At 37.5% G+C, this 18,057-nt stretch overlaps 1 protein-coding gene and 1 non-coding gene across 7 annotated transcripts in view; one reads left to right on the plus strand and one right to left on the minus strand.

Moving 5' to 3' along the window:
- NLGN1 (neuroligin 1) overlaps positions 1–18,057 on the minus strand; it is an 895,563-nt gene that overhangs the window by 576,913 nt on the left and 300,593 nt on the right. The window lies entirely within an intron of this gene.
- TRNAC-ACA lies at positions 6,845–6,916 on the plus strand. Its single transcript has one exon. It is a non-coding gene; the product is annotated as a tRNA-Cys (tRNA).

Below are 18,057 nucleotides of genomic sequence, written 5' to 3' on the forward strand. Positions count from 1 at the left end.
TTTAAATTTCTAAACTAGAAATATCACTCACCTAGTTATTTTCAGAAAATAATATATCAAGAGATTTTATTAACTACTTCTACTATCCAAACTTAATATTTTTCTAAGGAAGTTATGAACATTTTTAGCTTTATATTTTTTAAATGTCCTTTAAATACATCCTATAATTTGTGCTTCTACTGGAATGCCAAAGAAAATAACAGTATAAATCCTTGCTTTTCTCCCCCATCTTTTCCATTTGTAGACTGTGAACAAGACGGGGGGAAAAGATAGGATGTCCCCATTTTAAATGAAAAAGGCAAGGAAAAATCCAAGGCATTAGATAGGTAATGTGTCCTATAGTCACCACTAGCTACACATGGCTTTGAGCACCTTAAATGTGGTTAGTCAAAATTGAGATATATTGTATTTGTGAAATATACAAAATTGTGAATTCCAATGCTTGGTACAAAAAAGTATGATCTCATGAACAATTTTTATGTTAATTACTTGCTGAAATGATAGTATTTGGATATATTGGGTTAAATAAAACATATAGTTACTATATGTTTTAATATATTTAATATATTCATTTCTTTTTAATACATTTTTCAAGCATGGTTGCTAGAAAATTTTAAATTACATGTGGTGAAATTTGTAGCTCACATTCTATTTCACTGTGTCAGAAAATCAAAGCATGAGTTATGGCAGTTTAAATCAGAAGTCACTAATATTATGTACAAAATATTCCCTAAAACAACTTTGTTTTACTATTTCTTTTATATCTTAGTATTTCCCAGAGAGTTAATCAAATTAATCTCTTATGCATGCATATACATAAGCATATAACCATAATTTTACTCTTCTGTTCAATGTATCTTCATTATCTAGAATAGTGTCTGGCCAATAGTAGACACTTAATCAGTAACTGTTGATTGTATTTTGAACCAATGTGTTTTTCTAGTATTAAAACAATTCAGAGTAGAGGACAAATAGAAGGGAATTTGCCTTCCAGCCCCACTCAGAAATTTTAAGTCCCATAAATGAAATATTTGAAACAAAGAGACATGCAAATAAAAAATGAGACTTCCAAAGCATTTACAGTAATATGGAGATTGGCAATATAAAAATTTAAGTGATCAGACTATCAATTCACCCATTTATAAATCCAATAAAGTATATGTTAAATATTTATAATGGGGGAAACTTGGCAATTTAAAAATTGAATTTACCTTCAATATATACTATAAGCATGGCTATGAAAGACATTTTTAAAGATTTCTATTCAATCTTGGTGATATTTCTCCTTCCAAAGGAAAAAAGTTCACTTGATAGCATACATCTTCTATAAACAGGAGAAACTCCAAAGTGTGGATTTGCATTCCATCAAAGACATTATGATAAACTAAGAAGAAACCATTAAAAAAGCTTAAATATTTTGCATATTGCTTCTCTGAGACTCCAAGTTTATGAAGTGTGTGTATTTTGAAACACCCACAGAACTTATGTCCCTGTGTAAAAAAAAAAATTAGAGATTATAAAAATCTTTAGTTACTAAAGACTGGAAAATTGGGAAAGGTGAAAACAAAATGAAGTAATCCCCAAAGACTCAGAGGCCCAGAGAAACCTAAGAAGTTGAAGCAAAGGAATAAGATGTCTTACCTGGGACAGGAACCTGGACCTATTCCTGATTCTGATTACTCAACACAAAATGTTTTTTTCAGAGACCCTTAAGCCTTGAAATATATTTACTTCCTGGGAGTTGCTCTGAAGCTGAAGGAATGGAGAAGAGGGCATTTGCTCGGAGGATCTTAGTTAAACCCTAATTACAAGAATCCCATCTCCATGAGTTACTACCACTGTGTTCATAGGGCAAAAATTCTTCAAATCCTTGGTTTCCTCATTAAAAAAAACATACAATGATAAGCCCTCCATGACAGATTTCTGTAAACTCATCCAAACGATGCACCAAGTACAGTGTTTATAACGAATTACCACAGACTTAGTGGCTTGAAATGAGAGAACTGTATTCTGCCACAATTCTGGAGGCTTGAAGTCTGAAACCAAGCTGTAATCAGGGCCATTCTCCCTCTGAAGTCTAGGAAAGAATTTTCCCTTGGCTCTTCCTAGCTTCTAGTAGTTCTTAGCAGTACATGGTGTTCCTAGACTTGCAGCTGCCTCACACCAAAGCCTGCCTCTGTCTTCATACAGCGTTCTCCCCTACATGTGCATCTCTGTATTCTCTCCTTGTCCTGTAAGGACGCCAGTCCTTGGATATAAAGCCCACCCTCATCTAGCATGACTCATCTTAACTAATTACATCTACAGAGACCCTAGTTCCAAATAAGGTCATATTTTGAGGTTTTAAAGTGAAGTGAAAGTGAAGTCGCTCAGTTGTGTCTGACTCTTTGCGACCCCATGGACTGTAGTCTATCAGGCTCCTCCATCCATGGGATTTTCCAGGTAATAGTACTGGAGTGGGTTGCCATTTCCTTCTCCAGGGGATCTTCCCAACCCAGGGATCAAACCCGGGTATCCCTCATTGTAGACCGATGCTTTACTGTCTGAGCCACCAGGGAAGTTTGAGGGTTTAGGTGGACATGAATTTTGATGTTGTTCAGTAACTCAGTTGTGTCTGACTCTTTGTGACCTCATGGACTGCAGCATGCCAGGCTTCCCTGTCCATCACCAATTCCCGGAGCTAACTCAAACTCATGTCCATCTAGTCAGTGATGCCATCCAACCATCTCATCCTCTGTCACCCCCTTCTCCTCCTGCCTTCAATCTTTCCCAGCATCAGGTCTTTTCTAATGAGTTGGCTCTTCGCATCAGGTGGCCAGAGTATTGGAGTTTCAGCTTCAGCATCCAATGAATATTCAGGACTGATTTCCTTTAGGATTGACTGGTTGGATCTCCTTGCAGTCCAAGGGACTCTCAAAAGTCTTCTCCAACACCACAGTTCAAAAGCCTCAATTCCTCAGGCTCAGCTTTCTTTATAGTCCATCTCTCACATCCATATACATGACTACTGGAAAAACCATAGCTTTGACTAGACGGATGTTTGTTGGCAAAGTAATGTCTCTGTTTATCAATATGCTGTCTAGGTTGGTCATAGTTTTCTTCGAAGGAGCAAACGTCTTTTAATTTCATGGCTGCAGTCACCATCTGCAGTGATTTCAGACTGCTAAAAAACAAAGATTCTCACTGTTTCCATTGTTTACCCATCTATTTGCCATGAAGTGATGAGACCAAACACCATGATCTTAGTTTTCTGAATGCTGAGTTCAGAAATATTATTCCAATGAATATTCAAGGTTAATTTCCTTTAGGATTGACTGATTTGATCACCTTGCTGTCCAAGGGACTCTCAAGAGTCTTCTCCAGTACCACAATTCAAACGCATCAATTCTTCGGCACTCAGCCTTCTTTATGGTCCAACTCTCACATGAATTTTGAAGGGGTGCTATTCAAACCACTTTAGATACTGGACTAATTCAAAGTTTCACATAGCTTTAAGCAAAATAAAAAGTCAAAAACCATAGAGTATAAAAAGAAGAGTCACCTCTGTTATATACTGTCTTCTTGTACATACATGCAAAGTTTACATAGACCTGTAGTATAAACATATTATTTTTGCATTTCCCAAAACTCACCTTTAAGACAGTTTCTACAAAAGTTTTTGTATTTTTGTTTTTCTTAGGACTCACAGTCTAGCCACATCTTATACATTTGTCACATCTGTCACTAACTCTGGTCATTTTTCTCTGCTACATGATTCACATCCATTTGTCTTTCTCACTTCTAAATCTACCCAACCTTAGCACCTCACACCAGCATGAGAATAACTATCTTCAAAGCAACACTGGTCTCAAGATATTTGAATCATAGGACGCTAAAGATTACCTGCTTACTTTTTTTCACAGTTTCTCACAATCCCTAAAACCATCAGTGATTCCCCATTTCTTTGGGGTAGAATCTAAGCTCCTCAGATCAGTGGCAAAGGTTTGAATGTTTTGACCTGAATTACCTACTCAAAAATACTTTCTTTTACCACTAAAGTAAATTGGAAAACCTCATCTCCACTGAGCCCGAGTTTATTGTATCTGTGGCCCTCCTTCACTTCTTGCTTGCAAGAGGAAGTAATTATGAAAATCCTTTCTCAGCAATATCCAAAAAACGTACCAAATACATTATATCAGATTAATCCTGCCTTCATCTCACAAGGCACTTTATTTTTTTATTTTTTTTTGTATTCATAGTTTTTATTTTCTCAAATTGTGGCAAAGTATACAAAACATAAATCTCACCATCTCCCCCATTTTGAAGTGTACAGTTCACTAGGGCTTCACAAGGCACTTTAAATCAATGTTCCAAGGCAGACTCTGCACGCGTGCTCAATCGTATACAACTCTTTGCAACCCTATGGACTATAGCCTACCAGGCTCCTCTGTCCATGGGATTCTCCAGGCAAGAATACTGGAGTGAGTTGCCAAGCCCTTCTCCAGGGGATCTTCCTGACCCAGTTTTGAACCTGCATCTCCAGCATCTCCTGCATTGGCAGGCGGAATCTTTACCACTCAGCCACCAGGGGAGGCTCCAAAGCAGAAAAGATTGATAAATGCACCAGAATTCTTCCCTGAATGAAAGATAAATAGTTCAGATATGTGTTTGTGGACAATGGGCCCACAGCACATGCTACATGTGGATACTGTTGTCCTTGTGGTGATAAAGAAGGGAAAGTGGACTGAGCAAGAGCTAGGTTGAAAGGTTAGAAATTGGCTTTTACTGAAACGAATTTCAATTGAAAGAAGACTATTTATTTGGAAGTTGTGGATGGTGAAAGGCAAGCCTGGATTGTGTTAATATCATTTTCAAGAGATTGATTGAGACGCTAAAAGGGCATAAAACTCAGCACTAGATAGATCAGTGACAGGCATAAATAGGAATTATTGACAAGATGCTATTAAGTGATGAGCAGTGGAAGATGTATTTGATGAAACTTTAAAAATTTAAACAAATACAAAAGGGATACTGTCTTGCAAAGAAAAATATCTTTCTCTCCTGGGGATTCTGCTCTGTATATTATATAAGATTTCTTAGAATGGTCATTTAAGCTTACCACTTTAACCAACTGAAATGATTCTATGAAACGGTGATGGTATCTAGATTTGCTCTTCTCTAATCTGTTTCTCCCCTAATGTTTCATTGTTGCTTTCTCCTCCCAAAAATGACTGTGGGTCTTCTGGTAGTTGAGGAACCATCCAAATCAGGCAAATTCCCAATTTTCTTCTCGATTGAAAGATGCTGAGTAGCAAATTTAAGCTTCAAGTTAAAAAGAAATTCCCTTTCTTTCTCTCTCTCCTTTTTTCTACTCCCCTGATAAACCACCAGAAACTTTTCTCATATTTTAATAAGCAAATGGAAAGTGAGTTGCTTCTGAAGCAAGAAACATAACTTTTATTATCCCTATTCCCTGTTACTGACTGTTATTAATTTTAAACTTTTGTTGCATTTTTTAGGTAATAAAAAAAGCAATAAAGTAGTCCTTTAGTACAAACTGTGCAACACTTGTGGTTTGCTTTAAAAATCAAACATACTTTATAAAAGAAGGTAAAACTATCTATGGCTCCCAAGATAGACAAAACTAGTTATAAACCAAAAAGAGAAAAACATACTTTACTCACTCAATAAATATTTGAGAGCTTGCTATGGATAAGGTTGAGAGCAAGGTGAACTGCCACATGGCATTGATAATATTGCTGCATCTGCTCAGGTGACTAATGAGAATCCAGAGAATTAAAGTATAATCATCACCACATAGAATAGTGTCACCTTATCATTTTTATATTGTCATTACTGCCTAGCTCAAAATTTAATTTTACATAAATTATTTAATATCATACTCATGAGAATCCTGTGAGAAAAGATGCAGGAAAGACACTTCCATCATCATTGCAAAGATGAGAAAACAAGGGTTCTGATACGGTAATTATATTGTCCTCTTCACCAGAGGGCAGTGAAAGTACTCGCTAGAGCTCATGTCTTCCTGACCCTTAGTTTGTGCTCTCCTACTTTATAACCAAGATGAGAACCAGTGATTCCACTCTTTTCTACAAGTTTCAGGTTGCGAGGAATACCTGAATGAAAAGGAGAAAGGCAGGAGGACACAACTTAAGGTGACTTCCAGTCAGGTCCTTTTATAATCCTTTCCCCTTAAGGGCAGAACAAATGACTTGCTTTTCACCAACAGAGTATGAAAAAAGTGATAGTCACTCCTTGATTATATCATGGTGTTAGGCATAGGCAGTGTGTTGTCCTTCTCCTGACTGTGTTACCTTATATGAGTCCATCTTAGCAGACTGGGTGCCTAGTCGCTCAGTTGTACCTGACTCTTTGCAACCCCAGGGACTGCAGCCCGCCAGGCTCCTCTGTCCATGGGGATTCTCTAGGCAAGAATATTGGCATGGGTTGCCATGCCCTCCTCCAGGGGATCTTCTCAATCCAGGGATCAAACCCAGGTCTCCTGCATTGTGGGCAGATTCTTCACCATCTGAGCCACGAGGGAAGTCCTCTTAGTGGACTCGAGCTTGAAAAATTCACATTCTATGCTTGAACAAGTAAGACATATACTCTGAATTGTCTACGGAGAGGATCAAGGAATAGAAACAGGAGTGGCATCCAAGAGTGGAGACTGACCCCCATCAGACAGCCCACAACTGAGGATTTCAATCCTACAGTTCTAAAGAAATGAACACTGCCCACAGCCTGAGAAGCTATGAATTGGATATTTCCCCAGATGAGCTTCTGATGAGACTACAGTCCTGGCAAACATCTAGAATTTAGCTGGGGATCCTGAAGGAGATCTTCCTTGGTGGCTCAGATGGTAAAGTGTCTGCCTACAATGCAGAAGACCCAGGTTCAATCCCTGGGTCGGGAAGATCCTCTGGAGAAGGAAATGGCAACCCACTCCAGTACTCTTGCCTGGAAAATCCCATGGACGGAGGAGCCAGGTGGGCTACAGTCCATGGGGTCGCAAAGAGTCGGACACGACTGAGTGACGTCACTTTCTTTCTTTCCTGAAAGAGAAAACTCAGCTGAACTGTACTCAGATTTCTAAGTCATCAAAACGGAAATAATAAACGTATGCTGTTTAACTTACCAAATCTGTGATTAGTCCTTATATACTATAGAAAACGAACATATTACCTATTTCTTTTTCTATATACTATAGCCTGAGGGCTTCCTTGCTGGTTCAGACAATAAAGAATCTGCTTGTAATGCAGGAGACCTGAGTTCCATCCCTGGGTCCAGAAGATCCCCTGGAGAAGGGAATGACACCCACTCCAGTACTCTAGCCTGGAGAATTCCATGGACAGAGGAGCCTGGTGGACTAGAGTCCATAAGGTTGCAAAGGGTCAGACACGACTGAATGACTAACACACATACACACATAGCCTGAGCCCTTTTAAGATTGATATAAATAAATCAAAGAATGTTTGGAGGAGGGAATAATTTTAATAATAAAACTTTTTTAAAAACTTAAAATTTTGAGTTAGGCATTGTTGAAAATCTTTGCATATACTATATCAATCCGACTTCTGAATGCTGAAGAACTACAAGGTTCAGCCCTTGGAACTCACATGTTCTCTATCCTCATTCTCATTGTAGGCCATTGTTTTTCAAGCTGAGAAGCATGTAGTAACATGTGGTTTTTGAGCAAAAATATAAAAGGAGACAAGGAAAACAAAATGTATCACACACAGTAAAATAAAGTTACCATGGAGCAATACATCTTTTTCCAGTGCTTAGGTCTGTGTACCTTCCTGATGTAAAATGTTATTTTAAGTGTGGATAGTGCCAAAAATATTGAGAAACACTGCCCTAGGTGATGCCTCCCTGTTTCATGGTATTAAACAGCATCTATTCTAGAATGGAGTCATTTTATGTCAATTTTGTATCTCTAGACTATACTTCTCCAAAATTCAGACCCATTTTCTAACTCCCTGCTCAACATTTCTATTTGAATGAGTAATAATTTTCAAATGTATCGTGTCTAAAATCAGACTCCTGACCTTCTCTATGGACCTTAAACGGACTGCCCACAGTCTTCCCAATTGCAAGGCAAAACCCAAGAGTCATTCTGATTTTTCTCTCTCTCTCATCCCCCATATCCAATTATCAACAACTTTGTCAATTCTACCTTCAAAATATAGAAGAACCTAACCACGTCATACTATTTCTGAACTCCCATGTGAAGTCAAATCACCACCATCTCTCTGAATCTGTGTAATTAAACTTCCTGCCCACTCTCTGCCTCCACCTTTGCTCATTTCAATCGGTCTATTCTCTTCGTGGGTGCAAGAATGATTCTGGAAGTAAATAATTACCCGTTTTCTCAATAACCTTTCCTCTGAACTTCTACTGCATTTAGACTGATATTTAACTGATAATAATAAAACTTACTTTTTATATACAGGGGCTTCCCTGGTGGCTCAGACAATTAAAAATCTGTCTGCAATGCGGGAGACCCAGGTTTGCTCCCTGGGTCGGGAAGATCCTCTGGAGAAGGAAATGGCACTCCAGTTTTCTTGCCTGGGGAATCCCATGGACAGATGAGCCTGGTGGGCTATAGTCCATGGGATCGCAAAGAGTCAGACACGACTGAGAAACTAACACACTTTTATCTATGAAATCAAAAGTTGTCTAATATTTGCTGTCAAGCAGATGGCAGTTGTGATGCAGCACTTGCAGCTTACTCATGAATAAACCTGGTCATAGCTGCTCACAGCGTCATCACTTCAATTGAATTATAGGTACCATTAGGTCTACATATCTTGAGTTAACATCTTCAGTAAGTCTCTATTACAATTCAATGTTGAAATTAGAAATTATTGTGTTTGCAACAAGACCCAGTGGCAGGCCAGAATGGCATAAAGATGAATCTTTGTCTAAATAAAGCTAAATGAACTCTTCCAACAAATAGAAAATAAAAATATTTAATTGGAAAACTATACTACTGTTTACATGGAAGGTTTGTTTCTTTCTTAGTCATACATGGAATAATGGGCTTCCTAGGTGGCTCAGTACTAAAGAATTTGCCTACCAATGAAAGAGACATAAGAGACATGGGTTCAATCCCTGGGTCAGAAAGATCCCCTGGCAACCCACTCCAGTATTCCTGCCTGAAGAATTCCATGGACAGAGAAGCCTGGGGGGCTCCAGTCCATGGGGCTGCAAAGAGTTGGATGGAACTGAGTATAGCACAGCACATATGGAGTACTGATGAAGGTAACACAGTCTTAAATGTGACAATATATAGTAAAAGACAGGCATATAAGCCTTATGATGTTCTACAAGGCTCTTAAATGCTCTTATCCTCCTGATATCTTTCTGAACTTATCTCTGCAAAATTCTCCCCCTTGCTCACACAGCTCTAGCCATGATGGCCTCCTTGCAGTTCTATGAATATGTCACAAATGCTCATGTCAAGGACTCTACCTCTGCTCCTCCTTCCACCAATATGATCCCACTCCCTCCACCCCTGTAAGACTTATTCACTATAATCTTTTAGGTCTCTGCCCAAATGCCATTTTATTAGTGATATCTTCCCTACATACACTATTTTAAATATTCCTGTCCCTCTCAAGTTAATTTTCTCCATACTCTATTATTTTCTTATTTTTTTTGTTTACTGTCTTTCTTTCCTCCTCTGAAAAGAGCCATAGTGCCTGACACATAGTAGGTGTTCTTAAGAATGTGTTGAATAAATAAATGAATGAATGACTGGATCTTCACAAAAATCCTATGGTATGTATTAATATTATCAATGATAATGATAATATTATTCTTATTGTACTGATGAAGAAAGGGAGGTGCAGAGAAGCTTGTGAAGGTCACATTGGTACTAGATTTGTCAGACCCTGGATTTGATGTGGCTATAGTGCCTAAACAATGAAACTTTCCTTAGTATTGTTTCTCATGGGTCAATATGTGAATATAGTCTAAGGCCACTTAAAAGGATTAAAAAAAGTAAAGCTTGTACAGGGTGATGGCATTCACAAAGCTATCACAGAGCTTACTACTGAGACTGCCAAGGCTACCAATCCAGTCTGTAAATACTAACTTTGGAGCAATTTTTCAATTAATTCTGTTATTTTACTAATCCCTTAGAGGTGCCATAGATTCAGGTATTTCTTCATCCTAAGAAATTTAACATTTTACAACAGATCCCTGAAAAATATGAAAGACTCTAAAAATCTAATAATTAAATACCTAATTCAGGTCCACAGGGGCTCATTTTTGCCCAGCATATATTCACAATGTCCATCGAGTCATAGTAGCCGCCTACTCGGCGCCAATGCCTGCCTGGTACTTAATCCTGGCCAAATAGGGGCCACTTTTCCATTCTGTTAAAATGATTAAATGGATATGCAGAGAGAAGAGTAAGTCATGGTTGAGTGACTACTATACTGCAGAGATGATACAAAATTATTTTATAATTTTCCTAGCAGTAATAAACATATTTTCTTGCTTTTAAAATTCTCTCCTATCTCAAGGCCTTCTCTAATAATCTCTATAAATAATTACATGAAATTCACATAGTGTGGTTTGCCTTTGAAAAACCCCTTGAGTTGTAAAGATGGAAAAAGTAATTCATAAATATATTAAGAGCAGTAATTAGCACACAGTGAGCACCCTTAACACATCATCATTATTATTATAAATTCTTACATATTTGAAGTTAACCTTAGAGTTTGGTGAACTGACAAATTTGGAAGTAGAAAGTAAGGAATTGATTATGTACAACTAAAACTATAAAGTTTACTTATAAAATATGTGCTGTGCCTCATATGAACCCTCAAAAAAAATTAAGAATGAAAGGATAGGTTCTTCACTGATGCTGTTTCTGCCAGAAATATTCTGCCTGGTCATCTACCTCTTCTTCATTCTTCAGGACTGTGATCAAATGTCGTTCCTCAAGGCAGTCTTCCTTGACCCCTAAGAGGGGCCTGGTCTACCACTCCCATACTTATTACAATTGTATTTCAATATCATTCAAAATTAACTTCAAAAATAATTATATCCTAGAATTATCAAAAGCTCCATGAGAGCCGGTATGAAGTCTTTGTTTCTTCCTCCATCTCCAGATCTTAACACTGTTCCTGCTAACTAGTAGGCATTCAACACTATTCACTTAATAAATTTAATTCCCTTGCTAGAAGAGAAGCTCAAATGGAAAATCTAAAGGTCTACAATTTCTATAATATATTTGCATAGAGATACAAATAAAATATTTAGTTCTGTTGTGTATATTCTTTAGTGGATTTAACTTTTAAAAAACATGTGGTATAATGAAAGATTCTTTTCTCTAAAGCTGAAACAAGATTAAAAGATCATCTACTTCTATCCTCTCATTTAACATCTTTTGTCTTTCCTAAGCAAATAATTTGTGATTAAACTGAAAGCTGGCTCTGCCTATTATGTAGGTAGACTTTTGATAAGCCTTGATAAGTAATCTAGAATTCACCATACATTCCTATTGACTAAACTGTGCTTTCATGTCACATGGTCCCAAAGCCCATTTATAATGCAAGAGGAAAAATATGACATTTGGATCATCTGGATAAGGGAACATTGAAACTTATCTTCAAACAAGTTATCATAGATATTTTTAAACATAAAAAATAAGTTTCAAATTTGGGTCTTCAATTTAACATGCATGGGTACCACTTGAGATAGTTTAAAATAAAGATTTCTGGTTACTATATTCAGAAATTCTGATTTAATAGGTCTAGACTATGACTCAGAGACTGACACTTTTTAGAAGCACCCCAAAATCTACAACCACTGTTTGACAAAACTCGCCTAGACCACAGAAAGGAATGTGTGTGTGTGTGTGTGTGTGTGTCTGTGTGTGTGTGTCTGTGTGTGTGTGTGTGTATGAACAATTCAATAGTTTCAGGATTTCTTATTAATCTCTGTCCCCAGCATAGTGTCAGTATTTTCTGAGGAAAGTTGAAAATAAACTATATGACGTTCTTTGTGAGATACTGACAAAATATGATCTTTTAATGTTCCCATATCTTTCTGACAGTATTAATAACACCATCCAATAGGATGCCTTCTCCCAGAAAAGAGATGAATGAGAAGTAAATTCTTCTGAAAGTTATACTATAAGGTTTTAGTGAGACTTGTTCATTCTTTAAAATGAATTAATTAATGTGTAACTAAAGGGGCTGAAGAACCAAATAGTGAGCATTAATTAGTGTGTAACTAAATGATCTAAAGAACAAGATTACAGGCAGGTTAGTTTTGTGAGGAAAATACGAAAAGAAGATGGTTAGGAACTTGGTAAGGCAAGAAGTCCCTCATAATGAAATAGTCTAGGTGAAACAAGAGATCAGAATGGGTGCATTTTCTAAGGGAATTAAGTCTAGGAAGGACTAAAAGAAAGTAAAACCAGAGATAAAAAGATAATGTTGCTATTTCCAAATTACCTAGAGCAAGCCTTAAAAAAAAAAAAAAAAAGCCTTATTCATCCATCCATTTATCTATTCATTTACACTGATACACTCAACAAATACCTGATGAATGCCATGGAACTGGGCCTGGAATATGGGGTATGCCTTGCTTTGGGGAAAAAAGTGGTCAACAGGGCTAAAAGACATGATGGTCTCTCTCCCTGTGAAATTCCCATGCCAGCCTGGGGACAGAGAAAATGACAGGGGTATGAAAAGTGAATCTCATTACATAAATTACCCTCAACTTAGTTCTACAACAAGATAATTATTTTGTATCAGTGATTCATGAAAAGTTTTTCATAATTCATATTATACATAACAGCAAAGTTTCAGATATTTTTATAAGCATATTTTGGTAATTGTTTTTAAAAAGTATTCTTTAAAAAAATTCATATATTTTAACACTTCTTTTAGAAACAATCGTCATCAGACAGGGCCTCATACTGAGTGGGATCACCCAGGCAGGAGATGCATCCATTAACCTATTTAGGATATTCACTGATGTGAATCTACCACATGAGGATCACATCTAATGCATTTTCTAGTGAGAGTCATAGACTTTTACAGTTGGGAGGAACTTTGAGAAATATACTTTATGCCTCCCTCTATTCTAAGTTGCGTAATATGTGGTCTAGAGTAGAATTTTACAAACTGTGACCCATTCATGGATGGTGAAATCAATTTAGTGATTTGTGACCAGCATCTCTTTTCAATGAAATAAAGTAGAAAATAGAGGCCACTGTATGTTACAAAAGATATTATTCTGTGAAACACCTTTTTCATTTTTAACATACTGTGTATGTTAGTATACTGTGTATACTGTGTTAGTGTACCATGTATACCTGTGGCGCCATGGAAAATGTGTTACTTACTATGGATCATACCCTAAACACCTTGGGAGCGACTGGTTAAGTACTGTTACATCACAATCTGGGACCAAGACATCTAATTTTCTACCTCGCCCAGTCTTACCTGGCAGGAAAAAAAACCTTTTTTTGTGTGAAAATGGATGAGCAATATCAAGTGAATGTACTTCCCTTAAGAGATTTTTACAGCTTAAAAATGAAAACTATTTACCTTTATTCTTTTCCATAAATCTTTCAACCATAAAGCCTAGCAGAAGATAAAATAAACATAACCATTTCAAACCAGATCACATAAAATTCTATTAAAACCAAATTTCACTCACAATGTCCACTAAGTCTAAGGATCGCCATGGCATCATCATATCAAATTGTCTAACTGAAGTTTCCTTTATTATATGTTCCCTTAATGAACTTCTCATGACAATGCAGTGCAGAGATGGGCTTAGTGGTTACAAAACATCTGCTGAGGCTGGAGTCACATAATAAAAAAAGTAGCTTATAATGGCTGCTGGAGGCAAAATCAAACACTAGATATGAATTCAGGTCCTGAGATCAAAGGCACAGTTTCATTGATTAACGTGTCAGGATAAACATTCTGAGGCAGTGCTGTCCTTTCAGTGCATCCACGGTGCTTCCGTTGCTAAGATATCTTCATAAAGATGCACGGCAATTATTCACCTTGGAACAGTAGGCAATAAATGAGTACAGAAGAAGAGAAAAATTAAAAGGCCAACTTATCAAATAATAATCGAAGCCACATTATATTTCACTCTGATTGCAGGATTTTCTCTTGGACTCAAGGATACATTTGGCTCCCAGCAACACGAAAGCTCATTATAATCATCATTAAAATAACACTCTTCTTAAGTCAGCAGGAGTTGGGTGTCTTGCTGAAGCTGTGCATTCAGCCCCCAGGAAGAAGGAGAATCAGGCAACGCATCAAGTAACCCCTCAGGATAAACCTGAATGGGCTCTGATAAGCTCCAAAGGGGTGCCATCTGAGGTTTTCTGTAGGCAAAGGTTCTGCTACCTCTTTCTTCCTATATATCAGCAGTGCTTAGGCTGCTCTGAGAGACTGGAGTTTAAATGAGTCACTTTCTTATAGATTGTATAGATGATATGTGTGCAGTCTAAGTGGCTCTAGTCATGTCTGATTCTGCAACCCTATGGACTATAGCCCATCAGGCCCGTCTGTCCATGGGATTTTCTAGGTAAGAATACTGGGGTGGGTTGCCATGCCCTCCCCCAGGGAATCTTCCCAGCCTAGGGACTGAACCAACATCTCTTGCCTGCATTGACAGGCAAATTGTTTACCACGAGCACCACCTGGGAAGCCTTATATAGATGATACTTTAATTGAAATGCAGACATTTTGTATATATGGTATATATTATACATTAAAAAAAAAAACCCTATTGACACTCATGTGTTCAGATAAAATGAATATATATAAAAAATCTGTGACTTCTTTCCAGTAAATGAGAAATATTTTAGTTAAGGTCAGAATTTTAAAATGTCAGTAAAGATTAATTCCTTTAAATCCCTTTTCTAAAACTTCAAACTCATTCTCTCAACTAGCTCTTGTAATGTAGTCAGTTTTGACAGGAAACCAATAAAAAGCTGTAGACTCAATTTTATTTTGTTTTTTAAACTAACTCAAAGCTTTTTATATTAATGGCAAAATTGTTTTATGAATATCTCTATCTATTGTAAACATGTTTATTTATTAGGCATTTTTAAAAGCTTCCAAATAATTTACAACACAACTCTCTGCTCTCTTATTTGTTTTTGTTCAGCAAAAGTTGAAAAAATTCTTTAACTCTAAATAAAGAAAAAAATAACTCTGAAATCCTGTTTTCCTAGTGTTACAACAGAACAGAATAAGATTTTATTTCTTCATTTAAACTATCAGCCAATGCAGTGTGTGAAAAAATTTATATATTTTTGACTAATAGACTTTTCATCTATAAAAACAAAGCATGCTACTTACTTAAGTAATTTGATTTTTCTTAGCAATGCAGTATCAAAAAGTATAATAAGAACTCTATATAATGGTCAATGGATAGAAAATGAAGAGAAAACTGAAGTCAAGGTTGTTTGTAATAAAAAGAATGCAAAACCCTTCTCCTTTTATAGAAAAATAGTCACTTTTGCTACCTTTATTCTGTTATGGTATAATACCAGACCCTCAAATGTTGAAGCTCTATACTAAGTGAGATGAATCACACCAAGAAAACTGTTGGTCACTTGTGGACCAAGATAAAAAGAAATGGTGTATTTATTTTGCTATTCTTCTCTTGGTACCAGAACCACGGACTTAACAATAAATTCTGAGCAGAAATAGTCTATATAACAGTTGTGGAATTGGGCATGAGCAATGCTTATGTGGAAGCCATCAAACATGAATATTTTAAATTCTTATTGGGCAAAACAAATTATAACATCCAGATTTATACTTAGGAAATAAACTGAAAAATGATATGAAACAATCATTTGCTGGAAGGCTTGTATTCGTATTTACAGAAGTGAGGAAATATCTACTCAGATTCCACCTGAGTAGAATGCATTCATTTCTTTCTTTCCCCACTGATGGGCCGTTTTCTGGGGGCTACTCTGACTTCCTGATTGGATTTTAGGAAGTGCCTCTAAAGGGGTTGCCAGAAACTTCCTTCCTTCCATCTCTTCCCTATGTTGTACCAAAAGGAAGCAAAGAGCAGTCTTCCACAGCTTCATTCTCACCATGTGGTTATTCTGAGGAATGCCTGGCAGTCTAACCTCCTGGACATCTGTAACAGACATTTCTGATCTTACCCCTGCTCACTTTTCTCTTTATCTTCTACTAACAGTTGCACTCTCTTCAGCCAGCTCCCACATTTCTCTCCAGCAATATTATACGACTTGCATTTTCTCAAAGTTTCCTGGGCTTCCCAGGTGGCCCTAGTAAAGAATCTATCCACCAATACAGGAGACATAAGAGACACAGGTTCGATCCCTGGGTCAGGAAGATTCCCTGGAGAAGGAAATGGCAATCTGCTCCAGTAATCTTGTCTGGAGAATCCCCTGGACAGAGAGGAGCCTGGCGGGTTATGGTCCATAGGATCACAGAGTTGGACATGGCTGAAGTGACTTCGCACCCATGCATCCTGGGAATGTGCTATACCCTCAAATTTTGATACCCTCCCCACTCTCTTTGCAGGTTAAACCACATTTTCTCAGGATCTAGTTCACAGATTCCAATCTCTAGAAAGGCATCTTTCATTCCACAGAGTGAATGGGTTCTCATTACTCATTCTGAGCAGCAACCTATACACACATCTATCTCCTGCAGAACAGTTACCATAGCATGTTACAAGAGCCTATTTGCTGCTGCCTGGTTAGTTGAAAAGTCATGTCCAACTCTTTGAGACCCCGTGGACTATAGTCTGCCAGGCCCCTCTGTCCATGGGATTTCCCAGGCAAGACTACTGGAATGGGTTGCCACTTCCTCCTCCAGAGGATCTTCCCAACCCAGTGATTGATCACGTATCTCCTGCTTGGCAGGTGGTTCTTTACCACTGAGCCACCTAGGAAGTGAGAGCCTATTTATTCAAGAGCCTATATACATTTAATGTATTTGTTGTCATTCAGCCATTCAGTCGTGTCTGACTCTTTGTGACCCCATGGACTACAGCATGCCAGGCTTCCCTGTCCTTCATCTCCTGAAGTTTGCTCAGACTCACGTCCACTAAGTCAGTGAGGCATTCCAATTATTTTGTCCTCTGTCATCCCCTTCTTCTTGCACCTTCAATCCTTCCCAGCATTAGGTCTTCTCTATTGAGTTGGCTTTTCTCATCAGGTGGCCAAAGTATTGGAGCTTCAGCATCAATCCTTCCAATGAATATTCAGGACTGATTTTCTTTAGGATGGACTGGTTAGATCTCCTTGCAATCCAAAGGACTCTCAAGAGTCTTCTCACACACACACACAAAAGAGTCTTCTCCAACACCACAGTTCAAAAGCATCAATTCTTCAGTGCTCAGCTTTCTTTGTAGTCCAACCCTCACACCAATGCATAACTACTGGAAAAACCATAGCTTTGACAGTATGGACCCTTGTTGGGAAAGCAACGTCTCTGCTTTTTAATATGCTGTCTAGGTTTGCCATAGCTTTTCTTCCAAGGTGAAAATGTCTTTTAATTTCATGGCTACAGTCACCATCTGCAGTGATTGTGGAGCCCAAAAAAATAGTCTGTTACTGTTTCCTTTGTTTCCCCATCTATTTGCCATGAAGTGATGGGATCAGATGCCATGGTCTTCGTTTTCTGGATGTTGAATTTTAAGCCAGTTTTTTCACTCTCCTCTTTAATGTGTGTGTATATATATTAATTTTCTATTGGCATAGAGTTGATTGATTTGTGTCACTTTCAGGTAGACAGCAAAGTGATTCAGTTAGACATATACATGTATCTATTTTCAAATTCTTCTCTCATATAGGTTATTACAGAGTATTGAGCATTGTTCCTTGTCCCTGATGGTTATCTATTTTAAATACAACAGCATGTACATGTCCATCCCCAAACCCCAATGTGTTCCTCCACCCTATACTTCCCCGCTAGTAACCATAAATTTGTTTTCTTAGTCTATGAGTCTGTTTCTGTTTTGTAAATAACTTCTTTTGTATCTTTTTTCATTCCACACATGAGCAATATCATA

This window comes from Cervus canadensis, chromosome 7 (assembly GCF_019320065.1).
Source record: "Cervus canadensis isolate Bull #8, Minnesota chromosome 7, ASM1932006v1, whole genome shotgun sequence".
Classification (NCBI taxonomy): domain Eukaryota; kingdom Metazoa; phylum Chordata; class Mammalia; order Artiodactyla; family Cervidae; genus Cervus; species Cervus canadensis.